The following is a 16,662-nucleotide window of genomic DNA, read 5'->3' as shown; positions in this document are numbered from 1 at the left end:
AACGCTTAATGTCCGCCTTCTATACTTGCATGGGCTGGATGGTTTGACATGAGCTTGGCCAGGCAGAAGACTGCACCAGGCTTGCATGTCTGTTTTGCAGTTTTTATGGCTGGATGCTCTTCCTAACACCAACCATCCTGTAGAGTGGGCTGAGTGCTTTTTACATGGCATGAGCACAAGCGAGGTCAGTTTTAGCATGGTTTTTACAACTGGATGCCCTTCCAAATGCCAAGTACTTCACAGTATGGACTGGATGCTTTTTACATGGCACCAGCACTGGCAGGGTCATCAAGTAACTTACAAGACAAACATCCTTTGAGAGGGGAGGGTCATTGGAGGATGTGATCTTGTGTCAGATGATGAAAGATTAGAGTGTGACAGAGAGAGACAGAAACAGGTGTCTTGCTGTAGGAGAGGTACATAGTTACCTGGTCAGAGAGAGAGAGAGAGAGAGGGGAAGAGGGAAAGGGAGAGGGAAAGAGAGAGAGACAGAATGGGAGACAGCAAGAGTGCAAGAGAGTGAGAGCAGGAGAGAGATGGTTGTAAAGTATCGAATATATTCACAAGGGACGGGGATCAGAATATAAATGGAATAGTAGAGTAAATGAAGAGAGATAGATGGTGACACATGCCAGGACATTCCCTCAAGGTATGCAGGTCATAATGCAAGTGGAAAGGCATTGCCAAAAGCATGAGTAGAGAGTAGGGTTGTCTTCCTAAATAGGCATCATGTGTCCAAACCGACATAGTCTTCTCTCTTGCATACTGCATTTGAATCCTCTTATGCCCAAATTTCTCTCAACACATTTGCTCTTATACTATATATATACATATATATATATATATACATACATACATACACATATATGCATATATGTAGGTACAGTTGTGGCTGTGAAGTAAGAAATTGCTTCCAATTCACATGGTTCTGCTGTCACTCCCAATGCATGATCCCTTGCACAAGTATCATCTACTATAGGCTTAGGTTGACTAAAACCTTGTGAGTGAACTTGTTACATGAAAACCAAAGAAAACCTGTTCATCGTCATCATCATCCAGTGTTTTAAGTCCAGGTTCTGTCCCCGTTAACGAGTGGCTGGATCTACCTCAATGCCATAGCAACCGAGGTAGGCAGCTGCAACCCACCTCAACCTTTGGCCTGGCTGGTGCCTGTTCTACCTTGCTATCATGAGGCTTTTTGGGAGCTGGATTTTCTATGAGGAGCATGCTCTTGCTTACTCTCAACCTCGATTTCTAGACATGAGTGGTCCCAAGACTAAGGCCTCTACCACAATGTTTAAGAAATGTGGTTGTAAACTAGCTCAGGAAGGCAGGGACACTACTCCCTGAGACCCCTTTTGAGTCCTCCTACCTAAAAAAACACTCAGTCCACTTTGTAAGGTGGTCGGCTTTAGGAAAGGCATCCAGCTTATTTGCTTATTTTTTGGGTGTATTTTGATTACTTATACGTATAATTGTAATCAATTAATAAATAGATATAAATGAATGTCTGCAGGCTGATGTTTGTCAATTGATTATCCTCTCCATTTTCTTAATTGCCTTATATATATATATATATATATATATATATATATATATATTTATATATATATATATATATTTATATATATATATATATATTTATATATATATATATATAGTTATATATATATATATATATATGTATGTTGTTCCTTGTCATGTTTTCTCATAGACCAGTGTCCTGTTTTTCAAATGAACCACCCATATGTATATTCAGCCTGAAAGATTATTTGGAGACACAAGGCACGTTATGTAAATCTACTGAATTATTGTGTTTCCATGGCATGGAACTACTAGTAGCTGATATTTAAATACCATGTATATTGAACGATATTTTTCGCTCACAGATGAAGCAGTAAACTCTATATACATATACATAAAATTATACAGCATGGAAAACGGATGTTAAATGATGATGATATCATCACCATTATCATCATCATCATCATCTATATGTATAAAACTATACATGTGCTTATCTGAAACATGATAATGTTGACTGTAAAATTGAAACCTGAGTAGGTACAAAACATTGTTGGCTCACAACAACAGCGGTAGTTGATGGATAGAAGATGTAAAACAGAACAGAATATATTTGGTTGCAATAGACAGTAGTTTTAGTACATCTATTGAGATTTCATTACGTAGAGGGCCAAGAGAGTAAATACCAATAATATATTATTCTCCAGGTCAGCTCTGACCACGAAGATGTATGATCAAGGATATTCCAGCTGCAATCATGTGTGGTTTATATTTGAGAGGCATAGTCTATCTAAGACTATGTTATTTAATGTGCCCTTTCTGTTATTTGACTTTTTAAGACAGAATGTTGTAATCTGAGGGAAAATTTTCAGCTATTTCTATCACGTTGATTGACCACATGGAGCCCTGTCTCAGTGTCTTGTGGAGTTGAAAATAAACTACAGCTAACTGATAAATAGTTTAAACCTTCTTCTTTTCATCATCATCATCATCATCATCATCACTTTTCTGTGCCTGCATGGGCCAGGCAATAATACACTGGGTAGAGTTTTTCTACAGACAGATGCCCTACCTGTCACCTAGACTGGATTGGATTTGATTGCCCATGTTCAGTCCACTGCAGGACAAAGGTATCAGCATGTTCCCTCCTCCTTTGAGCTCAGAATGTAGCAGCAGACAAAATACCGCTAAGCAATTCGCCCAATGTGGTAACAACTCTGCCAGCTTGCTGCCTTAATAATAATAATAATAATAACAACAACAACAACAACAACAATAATATATATATATAATAATAATATAACAATAATAGTTTTGTCCAATGGTAACTGTTCATTTCAGGCTATATTGCATAAGGAACAAAATGATGTTCTGCTTGATGCACTCAACAGGAAGTTCAGTGATTAGAGAGCAGCATGTGGTCCTTCTAGGGAGTGTTACTTGAAGGTACTTAGTACTTCATCTCAATTTTTATCTGACAGTGATTTTTACATTTAGTATGAAGGGTATCCTATGGCTGGTTGTTATTCCAGATGAGATATTTTTTACCAATCATCTTACACATTCTATGCACTATATATAAACAAGTGTGTTTCTTGTGTTACGGTCATATCATGTTGAATGCACCAGTTCTTGTCTGATCATTGAAGTTAAGCAACATCAAGCCTAGTTAGTACTTAAATGGGTGACCGCTTGGGAAACCTAGGTGTTGTAAGCATCTCACACTTTTATGAAGGCACATGGCTCAATGGTTAGTTCAATTCCTGAATCAGGCTGTGTGTTGTGTTCATGAGCAAGATACTTTATTTCATGCTGCTCCGGTTCACTCTGCTGTAGAAATCAGTTGTGACATCACTGGTGCCTAATTTGTACCGGCCTTTGCCTTTCCATCAGATAACTTTGACAGTATGGAGAGGGGAGGCTGGTATGTATGGGTGACTGCTAGTCTTCCATAAACAACCTTGCCCGGACTTGTGCCTCGAAGAGGAACTTTGTAGGTGCAACCCCATGGTCATTCATGACTGAAGGAGGTCCTATTGATATATATATATATATAAATCAAAATAAGCAACAAGGGTATCCAGAGGTAATGCAGTATGATCGTTTCAAGCAACTCCATTTAATTGAACAATGCAATCATTACATCAATTTAAATGCAGAGCAATCCTCAGCTGTATAAAGTTTAATTAAATTAAAACAGATGGACACATTAGTAGACATTTACCTAAAACCTCCAAGAAGGTAAGTAGATAGACTTCACTTCAGCTTATAAGCTTTAGGTAAAATTATACAAATGTGTCCATCTGTTTTAATTTAATTAAATTCTATGTCTTTATGCAGCTGAGGATTGCTCTGCATTTAAATTGATGTAATGATTGCATTGTTCAATTAAGTAGAGTTGCTTGAAATGAATGTACTGCATTACCTCTGGATATCCTTGTTGCTTATTTTGATTTTAATCACCTTATTTTGAAATTGTATGGATAATACCGTACTAAATTCTGGTGCCTCAACTTAAGTACTAAATTCATTTGAATATATCTATATATATATATATATATATATATATATATATATATATATATATATATATATATATATATATATGTAGATATAGATATATACATGTTGTTGTTGTTTGTTCCTTCTCGAGCCATGTCTGGCTCATAAGGGCCAGTTTCTTGATTTCATTGGTGTATAGGTTCCCCACCTGGATGGGACGCTGGTCTGTCATAAGATATATACATAGATATATAAATATACAGTATATATATACACACATACAAGTACACATACACACACACTTATAGATTGTATTGATATATACCTATATATATATACATGCATATGTGCACACACACACATATATCATCATTATTGTCATCATTTTACATCCACTTCCCTTGCTAGCATGGGTTGTATGTGTCATTACTGTATGATTGACTTTATGTTAGATGCCACTGCTCTCATTGACAGGTGCTCATACACGTCATTTTAGTCAGGTGGATGCCTTTCCTCTCACCAACCGGTTTTACAGACTGTACTAGATGAATTTTCTCATGGCACCAGCACTAGAAGGGTTGAAGTGTCCTTTACGAGACAGGACAAAAGGGGTCTCATAGGGCTGAAGGACCTAGTTTTATAAGAGGCATTTTGATTATTATTAAAGAGAAAGAGAGAAAGGTGTAGAGAGAAACAGGTCTAATGCATTCGAGGAGGTTGTTGTTAGCAACTGTCTAAATAGTTATGCAAACAAATATATATGAGTGTGTTTGTGTGTATGCCTGGAGACGTTTGTGATTGTGTGCATGTGTGAGACAACATATATGAGCAACTATGTATGAGTAAATCTGTGTTTATACAAGTGTCTGTATATTATATGCATGCCTATATATCTGTGCGTGGAAGAACAGTCACATGTGTTTAAATTTACACATACACACATGCGTGAATACACGCATACACACATACATGTATATATATATATATATATATATATATATATATATATATATATATATATAAATAAAATAAAAGCAAAAACATTTGAGTGTTTACACTCAAAGTAAGATGTCACTACTGTTAGTATCATCTGCAGTGAATATTTTTATATGATAATATTAACAGCAGTAACATAGGCAGGTTCAACAGGTCTAATAGCATTATATAGCTATAAAATTTAAAGTTAGCATAAGGCATGAGGATGCAGAAACAGCATCAACCTGTTTAGAAATAGGAGCTACATCCCTAATTCAACTGCCGGAAGGCACCAAGTAACAGAAAAACAAGAGTAGGCAAGGAAATGGATAAAGAATGAAGACATTAAAAATAAGCATACCTTTAAAAAATATGCCGTTCAGATACTATCGTTTTTCTGTTATTTGGTGCCTTCTGGTGGTTGAATTAAGAATTTAGCTCCTATTTCTAAACAGGTTGATGCTGTTTCCACATCCTCATACCTTGTGCTAACTCTATATATATATGTGTGTATGTATATATATATATATATATATATATATATATATATATATATATATATATATATATATATATAGATAGATAGATAGATAGATAGATAGATGTATATATATATATATATATATATATATATATATGTATATATATATATATATATATAGATAGATAGATAGACAGACAGACAAACATGATATATATATATATTGCATATATACATACATGAATGTGCATACACACACACACACACACTTTTATATATAAAACTTTTGCCAAAGCATGTTCTTAAGTCTGAAAACAAAAAAATGCAAAGAACTGGCTTAAGCATGTCATTTTCTCAAATGGCTTTTTATTAAGTAGCATTTTCCTTTCATACATAAAAACCAAAAAACATCGTTATATTACTTATCACTCATGAAACAACTAACTTTCACTAATCATTTTAATCATTTTAATTGGTATTCATTTGACTAAAAGCACCACATTTTATTTTCTTATTTCCATTTGTAGTTATTTATTTTTTTACTTATTTATTGTTATATATCTATTTGTTTGTTTATATCTTTATTTGGACAAATATTTTCGCATAGTTCTATTGGTTAGAGAAAAGAGCTTTCCAGTTCTTCGTTTCCTCAAACGAAAAATTCCTATTTTTCCTTCTTTCTTTTTCTGTCAATATTTCCAATCTGTTATTGCAGAAAAAAAAAAATCCCCAATGGTGTATATTTTTTTTCTTTTATTTGTTTTAATCATTGGACTGTAACCATGCTAGGGCATCTGCCTTGCAAGGTTTTAGAAACAGATTGATGTTAGTGCTTATTTCTGTAAGTTTCGTTCTTATTCTATTAGTCTCTTTGGCTGAACTGCTAAGTTATGTCGATGTAAACAAAGGAGCATAGGCGTGGCTGTGTGGTAAGAAACATGCTTCCCAACCACATGGTTCCATGCGCCTACTATGATAGGAATTGTTTCTAGATTCCACATTCAAGTTAGCTCTATTTCCAGATCTTTGTATTTTGTAACCTTAGGTTTCCACAAGTTTTCACCACAAGTGCTTAGAACCCTCCTGATAATCCTTGTTGTCCCTAAGAGACACACTTTCTGTAGGAGCTCTACCAGACATTCAATTCCAATCTCCTTTAGCCATTTGTCTATATCTTAGCTTATTGTTCCCAATACACCAATTATTATAGGCACAACCTTTACTGTTTGCATGCTCCAAATTCTTCCTATTTCAAATTTTAAGGAATTGTATTTTTTAAAAATTTTCTTCCTCTTTTTTCACAATCCTGGAATCAAACGAGCATGATGGGTCGATAAGTAAGCAGCTTTGCTTTTCCTTATCTACAATCGTTATGTCAGGTCTAATACTTTCTAACTTCTTGTCCATTTGAATAAGATCTTTTAATTTCTTGTCCATTTGTATTATTATTATGATTACTATTATTATTATTATTATTATTATTATTATTATTATTATTATTATTATTATTATTATTATTATTATTATTATTATTAATATTATCATTATTCATCGTTTAATGTCTGCCTTCCATGCTAGCATAGGTTGGACAATTATCATTATTATTATTATTATTATTATTATTATTATTATTACTATTATTATTATTATTATTATTATTATTATTATTATTTGTGAATAGTTTAGCATGGGTGTTTTATTTTTTCACTTATCTTTAGCTTTATTTTGATACATGCTGGGCAGCTAACTTACTCAGCTGTTCATAGTTTCTTTTTTTTTTTTTCTGTCCCTAATAACTATGTCTGGTCTGTTATATTTGCATTTTATTAAAGTTTTCACGGAGACCATCCCAGCCACTACGTTTTTAATATTCAGTGGTTTTGGTGCCTGAGTTCTTTTATGTTTCTCAGGATTATGTATGCATGTATGGGTGGATGGAGGGTTGGATGGGAGGATGGATGTTATACGGATGGATAGGTTTATTCATGTACATAGAAATATGCATGGAAGCTCTTCCATAAGGTAGCATTTAATAATATATTAATTTTCAGATAAGATATATTAATGGTATGTTTGAGTGTGTCTGTGTGTACATAACGTGTGTGTGTGTGTATGTTAGTACCTATGTAAATATGTCGCTAAATAAGTATAGTTAGACAGAGTGCCAAAGAGAGAGAGAGAGAGAGAGAGAGAGAGAGCGAGAGTGAGTGAGTGAGTGAGAGAGAAAGAAAGAGAGTGAGACAGACAGACAGACATAGAAACAAGCAAACATTCAGGTATGTAGATAAATAATTAAATAAAATTGAAAATAACAAAGTCTGTTGGAATATTCTAAAAATATAATTTGGCTGCTCGTTAAAGGAAAACAAGAAGCAAAATAATAGTAATAATAATAATAATAATAATAATAATAATAATAATAATAATGATAATAATATGACTCACAAAAAGAGGAAAATAGAGGAAGGAAAGACTTCTTACATCATAGCAAACATCTGTTATTAAAATCATTACACAGCTTAATTTGGTTCTTTACAGAAGCACCTGTCTCAGACAATAGCTTCCCTAACCATTCCTTCCCTCATTTTTTTATTTTTATTATTTACTACCACTGACAGTGGTACTGCTAGCTAGCGTCATCTGCTCTAGAACCCTGACACACCTTTGCTAACACTTTCTTCCTATACCCCCTTAAAAGCTGATTCCACCTACACACATAAACGTGCACATGAACACACACACACACACACACACACACACACACACACACACACACACATATATACTCTCTCTCTCTCTCTCTCTCTCTCTCTCTCTATGCTACACTTTAATGCTGATTCATGAATAAAGAATATAAACAGAGTTTGAACTGAAATTAATCTTGGTTATATCTTGATATATATTTTGGTGTAATCTTGAAATTGATAGTATTCTTCCTGGTTCCATTTTATCGTCCATGTTAAATTTTCATCTTCTTCATCATCATCACCATTGCCGTCAACACCACCACCACCACCACCACCACCACCACCACTACGTCTGCCCTTCAACTCTACCCAATCTTTACACCTTAGGCAAGTGTCTTCTACTATGGCCTTAGGTCACGGATGCTTTGTAAGTGAATTTGGTAGATAGAAACTGTGTGGAAGCTTGTCATATATGTGTGTGTTTGTCCCCCCACCCAACGCTTGATAATTGGTTTTGGTTTGTTTTCATTCACATAACTTAGCAGTTCAGCAAAAGAGACTGATAGAACAAATACCAGACTTAGGCATGGCTTTGTGGCTAGAAGGTTGTTTCCCAACCATGTGGTTCCAGGTTCAGTCCCACTGCGTGGTTCCTTCGGCATCTTCAACTATAACCTCGGCACAACCAAAGTCTTGTAAGTGGATTTGGTAAACAGAAACTGAAAGATGCCCATCATATATGTGTGTGTGTGTGTATGTGTATTTATATGTGTGTGAGTGTGTGTGTGTGTTTGTTCCCCCACCCCACCCCGATCACTGCTTGAAAACCAGTGTTGGTGTGATTATGTCTTGTAACTTAGTGGTTTGGCAAAAGAGACTGATAGAATAAGTACTAGGCTTACAAAGAATAAATCTTGGGGGCAATTTCTTTGTCTAAAAAACCCTTTAACATGGTGCTCCAGCATGGCTGCAGTCAGATGACTGAAACAAGTAAAAGAGTAAAAGAATAGCGTCAATCAGTTTCACTAAAACCCTTCAAGACAGGTGCCCCAGCATGGCCACAGTCCTTTAAAGACTGGGTAGGGTTGAAGGGCAAATGTACAGTCCTTTACCTATCTTCTCTCTCCTCACCTATTCCTTTTCTCTCACTGTCCCCATATCTCTTGCAACATTCACTAACCCACACTTCTCCATCTGTCCCCACTCACTTCTACTCACCTTATTTCTATTTCTTTCCAGGCCCCCCCCCCCCCGATCACCCCCCTCCCCCTCTCTCTTCTAAAATGTGAGTAGTCATGGATCTCCTCTACAACAAGGAACCTGTTCTGCTCTGGTCCCTTCTTTCTTACTTTTTTCCATTCTCCCAGTTTCCAGTATAAAGCTGCCCTCTTGAGGTTTGAAGCCTTGTAAGCTGCATGGTAACCTCAGTAGTGCTGGTGAAATGAAAATACACCCAGTTTGCTGTGGAAAGGGGGTTGGCATTAGGAAGGGCATCCTACTGTAGAAACCATACCAAAGCTGACACAGGAGCAGTCCCTGTTCTTATTAGGTCCTGTCAAAAAATCCAGCCCATGCCAGCATGGAGCATGGATGTTAAATGATGATAATCATATATGTATGACAAGCTTCCCTCAGTTTCTCTGTACCAAATTCACTCACAAGGCTTTGGTCTGCTTGAGGTTTTAGTAGAAGACATTTTCTCAAGGTGCCTCATAGTAGGACTGAACTTGAAACCATGTGGTTGGGAAGCAAACTTTTTACCCACAGAGCCAGGACTGTATTTTTACTTTACAGTCACTCTAGAGAAGGAATGTTAAGCTATCCTTTCTCTCTGGAGACTCTATGTGGCCCCTTGGATAAATGTTAAAAAACCTTTTGACTCTTCTAATCCAGGGTTACACTTGATGTGTGTTAACATCTGACATGGTGATGGTGGATGATGGCTGCAACAGATTGAAATGATGAATGTAAAGGAAAGGGAAACATTTTATAATATTGAACGAGTGATGTGAATGTGTGTGTGTGCATGCATGTGTATATGTGTGTTTGAATGTGTGTATGTGTGTAAATATGTGTGTGTGTGTGTGTGTGTGCATATGTACATGTGTGTGTGTATGTTTAAGTCTCTAAGTTTGTTGCTTTTGTCTTTAAGCCAGCTTTTTATTATTTTGTTTTTTCCTGTCTTTCTATTAGATAGATTCCTAATATTTCAAATTGTTTCCACAAGGTTTTTGTCTCTTGAAGAAATGTTTTGTTTTTTTGATCTTAGTCATGTTTTCAATTGGAATGAATATATAATCTTTTTTTTTTTTGCAAAACCTCTTTAACTAAGTGCACATTCCCCAACAATTCACCCACCCTACCCCTTGGGGAATATTTTGTTTTTCTTGGCTGAGAGATTTTTTTTAGTCTTTCAAAGAATACTGAACCTGCTGTGCTAACAGAGGTTTATCTTCAAAGCATGGATTGGCAAAGTTTGAGATGCAACAAAAAAAAAAAAGACCCTATTGTAAAATGCAATAACTGTTACTAAATTTAAAATTGATTCTCTAAAGCAGAAGTCCTCCAAGAATGTGCTGCAAGAGATCTGTAGGTGTACAGCGATCTTTCAAATATATAATTCCAGAAAGGTAGCAACCTGGCAGAAATGTTAGCACATCAGGCGAAATGCTTAGCAGTATTTTGTCCGTCTTTACATTCTGAGTTCAAATTCCGCTGAGGCGGACTTTGCCTTTCATCCTTTCGGGGTCGATAAATTAAGTACCAGCTGCATACTGGGGTCAATCTAATTGACTGGCCCCTCCCTAAAATTGATGATTTTCCTCCTCTGTTCTCATCTCCAAGAATGTGCTACAAGAGATCTCTTGCTGTACAGTGAGTTTTCAAATATATAATTCCAGGATTTAAAAAATCCAGACTAAATTAGCTAGAGCATCTTGAAAAAAATGTCTTGTTTGTAATCATGTTATATTACTTAGCTAAGCTCTTCACTCTCTGCAGAGCATAGTTGTTGATGGCTTTCCCCCTCTGTTCTCATCTTTGAGCTGTCTTTTTGAGAAGATCTTGTAGGCTCTGCTGTTTTTGAATTGTCATTTGTGCTTCTGTAACTATGCTTTTTTTCTCAGTAGAAATGTTGGCCCTCCACAAAAGCATGCTTACCTCTGGGAAGAGGTGGCCCATATAAGTGTGCCCTCTATTCTTTGACCTGTCAGTGTGGCATAGCTCCCAGGGTCATTTAGACACATGAGCCACCATATTGCATCAAGAACTGGCCTTTGTGGGGGATTTATGTTATATATACATATATCTTTTTTCTTTTCTTTTCGTGTTTCAGTCATTAGACTGTGACCATGCTGGAGCACTGCCTTGAAGAATTTTAGTCAAATGAATCAATCCCAGTACTTTTTATTTCTTTGTAAAGCCTGGTACCCATTCTATTGGTTGAACCACTAAGGTACAGGGATATAAACAAACCAACACTGGTTGTCAAGCAGTGGTGGGAGACAAACACATACACAAAAACACACACACACACGCAATAAGCATCTTTTAGTTTCTGTTTACCAGATCCACTCACAAGGCTTTGGTCAGCCTGAGGCTATAATAGAAAACACTTACCCAAGGTGCCATGCAGTGGGACTGAACCCAGAACCATGTGGTTGTGAAGCAAAATTCTTATCACAAAGACATGCCTGATATATGTATGATTAATGACGATAAAACAAAAAAGGCAGTGATGGCATATGTATTTCTAAATTTTTAACTTTTAAATTATAGCATTTTTGTTTTAAATCTTCCTTGCTAAGTGTATCAATAAATTATTCTTTCATCTTTTGTAAGTCAGAAAGTCAAAACGAATGAATGGGAGCCACAGCTTAAAATCATTGGGTTCCAAAGTGGGTAGTATTGCTCCCGTGGGGGAATTGAAAAAAAAGTGGGGCAATAATGGGGTGGCTAATGGATGTAAAAAACCACCCCAAATAATGGGTTAATTTGGTTAAGTTTTATTTGTGAAACAAAGTTGTTTAGAAATTTGCTGCAGAAAGTGGTCTACATTTGTGGTGGTGAGTGTTTGTAGGGGTGCTAAAAACGTGGCTTTGTGCCAAAGGAGTAGCAGCCCAGAAAAGTTCAGGAACCACTGCTTGAAACCCATGAGGCACATTACATTTTGATTGCTATTCCAATGCACCACTGTCTTTGCGCATCATAATAAAAAAATTAAAAACAAAAACAACACAAAAACCCCCCCAAACTACTACACAAAAAACACTTCATAATGCAACCTCTAGCTCTATTTATGTTTAAGGAACCAACTATATGGAATTCTTAAATACTTTCACGTTCTCCTCACATTTCTGCTTCACAGCTATCTACATGAATAATTGTCTAAATTTTCAACATCGCTCTAAATATAAATGCTCATTTGATGAAAGAATTATGCATTTATTGCCCTGAAATGTGAGATGGTTCTTAGCTAAGTTTAGAAATGGCTTCTCTCTCTCTTTTTTTTTTATTTGTTTTGTTTTGTTTATTTTTCTTTGAGATCCAAATAATGATGTGAAGTGGAAAAGAAGATGTCTGTCTGTATGTGTGTTCCTTCATTTGCAGCATTTGTTATTTGTTGTTGTTGTTGTTGTTGTTGTTGTTGTTGTTGTTGTTTTCCAGCCACGCCTTGGTCGCCCACCAACAGTTCATTTAATATACCTGCACTATCTTTGCCACCACTGTCACAGTTACCACTACCACTACTACCACCACCACCATCGTCACAATAACCACTACCATCCATGCTGCCACTCCTACCATCACCCCCACCATCACCCCCCACCATCACCACAACCACCACCTTCCCTGCTACCATCACCAGCATCATCACTGCCACCAGCACCACCAACATTACCATTACCACCCCTGCTACCAGTAGCAGCAGCAGCACTACCACCACCACCACCACCACCACCACCATCATCATCCTTGCCACCACCACCACCACCAGCACCGTCACCGCCAACACTACCATCACCACCACTAGCATCCCTGCCAGTAGCAGCAGCTGCACCACCATTACCACCACCACCACCATTACCACCACCACCACCACCATCATCCCTGCCACCACCACCATCAGTATCATTACCACCTACATGACTGGCATAACCATTGACAATAACTAATTTCACTATACTACCAGCCTTTTACTCACTTCATCCACCCTTCCTTTAGCAACAATAAACCTCTTCACACTGACATCATCATCATCATCATCGTCACCATCTCCATCGTCATTAATACAAAGATTTATCTTCTTTTAACTGCCATCACCCATTGCCATGAACTGTAACAGCAACAACATCGTTAACAACAACAACAACAGCAACAAACAATACAAAGTATCATCCAGCCCCTGTGTGGTCTCTTGACATACTGGAAACAGTATCAGCACCGAAAGGATGAAAGCTAAGGATCATCTCAGTCAGTTGGTTAACTTCAGCCGGGTTTGAACTCAGAACGTTTAGAGCCAGGACGAATACTGCAGGAAATAATTATGAATAGTAATAACAGTGTAGAACAAGACCATAACAATGAGAAAAGCACTGTAAAGATGATGAATAGGAGTAACTATATACGTGGATTTGAGGTACCCTATATACCAGGGGTTCTTAACCATATTTTATCTATGGACCCCTGTGATTACTATTTTGTTCTGGTGGATACCCGCATCATAGGCATTCACTATTTAAAAATTAGTTTTATAGAAACTTCTTTCAAAATTCCTATTTTGTTTTTCACACATTAACTTGTGTAGGTTGAACTATGTAAAATGTTAGAGAAAGAAACCTAATTCTTTCTTGCAATACATACCAGTACATACATCTAAAGCAAAATTGTTTCGGGTACTCTTAAAATACTATCGTAGATCCCCAATTTACTATCTTGTTGCATGAATGGACCCCCCCCCCCGAATCTTATATGGAAACTCAAGGGCCATATGGACCCCGGTTGAGAACCACAGCCATAGACTATCCTGGATTGCACTGATATAACCTCTGGTATCACCCTACATCCCCGTGGAGGTGCAATGGCCCAGTGGTTAGGGCAGCTGACTCGCGGTCATAGGATCGCGGTTTCGATTCCCAGACCGGGCGTTGTGAGTGTTTATTGAGCGAAAACACCTAAAGTTCCACGAGGCTCCGGCAGGGGATGGTGGCGAACCCTGCTGTACTCTTTCACCACAACCTTCTCTCACTCTTTCTTCCTGTTTCTGTTGTGCCTGTATTTCAAAGGGTCAGCCTTGTCACACTTTGTGTCACGCTGAATCTCCCCGAGAACTACGTTAAGGGTACACGTGTCTGTGGAGTGCTCAGCCACTTGCACGCTAATTTCACGAGCAGGCTGTTCCGTTGATTGGATCAACTGGAACCCTTGTCGTCGTAACTGACGGAGTGCCAACCATCCTTCATCCCCATGGTTGTAATAGGGATATTTAGCCATGTGAATTTTTCCTTTCTCATTTTTCCTTCCTTAAAATTTATTGGGTGTGGTGGTGGTGGTGGTGGTGGGGTAAAGTCAACCTCAGTGGAATTTGAACTCGGAATGTAAAGACAGATGAAATTTCGCTAAGCATTTTGTCTGGAGTTCTAATGATTCTGCCAGAAGATTGCCTTTTGCTGCCTTGATAAGAACATTGGTTACTGGTCATAAGGACCAAAGATGTTGGCGGGGATAAACAGGGTAGGGATCAGTATAGCAAAGGAATATTAGTCAAAATAAGAAACTTTGGGTGATGTACATTGATCAAAAGGGACCAATAGATAACAATGAATGGTTATAGTGACATACAAGAGCAAGAAGAGGAAAATAACACGAATAGTGTTATATATAGTAGTTAAACAGCTATATTGGGTGAATATTAAATGGTGATGATGATGATGATGGTGATGATGATGATGATGGTGATGATGATGGTGATGATGATGATGATGGTGATGATGATGATAGCAGTGATAGTGTTGGTGTTGATGGTGGTGGTGGTGGTGGTGATGATAGTGGTGGTGGTAGTAATGTTGATGATGATGATGATTGTGATAACGTTTTCAGAATTATACACTGAAGAGAAATGGATAGTTGTATCTTTTTCAAGGATTTTAGTGCAATTAGTAAAGTGATAAGCGATATATATACATATGTGTGTGTGCATATGTATGTTTATATATATAGATATACACAGACATACACAAACACACATACACCCAGCAGCAAGGATGGGTAACTGAGTAGACACCTTGCATCAGTTGCCAAATTAGACAAGATACTTTTAGCTTCATGAAAGTAGAATCAAATGTCTTTCACCCAGGAACATGGATAGAGTGATTGACGCCTGGGACTAAATATGGATTTCAAAGTTTGGCACAAGGCCAGCAATTTCAGATGTGGGGGATATGTCAGTAGCATTGACCTCAGTACTCAACTGCTACTTATTTTATCGAATGCAAAAGGACGAAAGACAAAGTCAACCTCGGTGGAATTTGAACTCAGAACATAAAGACAGACAAAATTCCACTAAGCATTTTGCCTGGCATGCTAACAATTCTGTCAGCTCACCGTCTCACCTGACACTAAATATGAACTCATACCACTCTTAACACAAGCAAGCAAGCAAACAAACAAACGGTCACTCACCCAAACCCACCCACCCCTCCTCTCTCTCCTCCCATCCCGACCTATGATCATCATCATCATTTAACATCCGTACATCCTTATTCTATGCTGGTGTTAGGATCTAACAGAATCCAGCAAGCCACAGAGCTATGTTGAGCCCTTAATGTCTGCTCTGGAAGGGTTTCTACCTCTGGGTGCCCATCCTAGCACCAACCACTTTACAGAGTATACTAGGTACCATTTTCATGGCACTGGCTCATGTGAGGTTACCAAGGAACTCACAAAACAGGCAAAACTAAGTAGAAATACAGTATTGAGGGAGGGAAAATAGTGATTGGGACAAGGCCTGGGGAATTGGAAACAGTGAAGGTGATGAGAAGGGGAGAGCTTAGAGGGTTAGAAATGCCTGTGAGAAGGTGGCATGAGGTCAGCCAGGATCCAGGATGCAGAGGTCATTATAATAATCATAGAAAAACAGAGAGAGTGATTTTTATACCATTCAGTTTGGTGGCTCTGTTCTCGTTTTGGATCGGTACTTTGTTTTATCAACCCTAGAAAGATGAAAAAGCAGAGTTGACTTTGGCAGGATTTGAACTTAGAATTGTCTCTCTCTTGATTCTGCTAATCTACCAATTCTACCCAGAGATGGCAGCAGCAGTGGTGGTGGTAGTGGTGAGTGGTGATGGTGATGGTGATGGTGGTGGTAATGATGATGAGTATGATGATGTTTGTGGTGGTGGTGGTGATGACAATGATGATGATGATGACAGTGTTTGTAGTGGTGGTAGTGATGGTGGCGGTAGTGTTGGTCGATGACAATAATGATGATGACAA

At 37.5% G+C, this 16,662-nt stretch overlaps 1 protein-coding gene and 1 pseudogene across 2 annotated transcripts in view; both read left to right on the top strand.

Moving 5' to 3' along the window:
- LOC106869092 (protein VAC14 homolog) overlaps positions 1–16,662 on the top strand; it is a 221,149-nt gene that overhangs the window by 113,333 nt on the left and 91,154 nt on the right. The gene's annotated exons all lie outside the window — the stretch shown is intronic.
- Positions 3,123–3,241, top strand: LOC128248776 (5S ribosomal RNA; annotated as a pseudogene).

Source organism: Octopus bimaculoides, chromosome 9 (assembly GCF_046866305.1).
Source record: "Octopus bimaculoides isolate indiv1 chromosome 9, ASM4686630v1, whole genome shotgun sequence".
Classification (NCBI taxonomy): domain Eukaryota; kingdom Metazoa; phylum Mollusca; class Cephalopoda; order Octopoda; family Octopodidae; genus Octopus; species Octopus bimaculoides.
The sequence above is the reverse complement of the archived record's forward strand: the minus strand, read 5'-3'. Positions and strand labels throughout refer to the sequence as shown.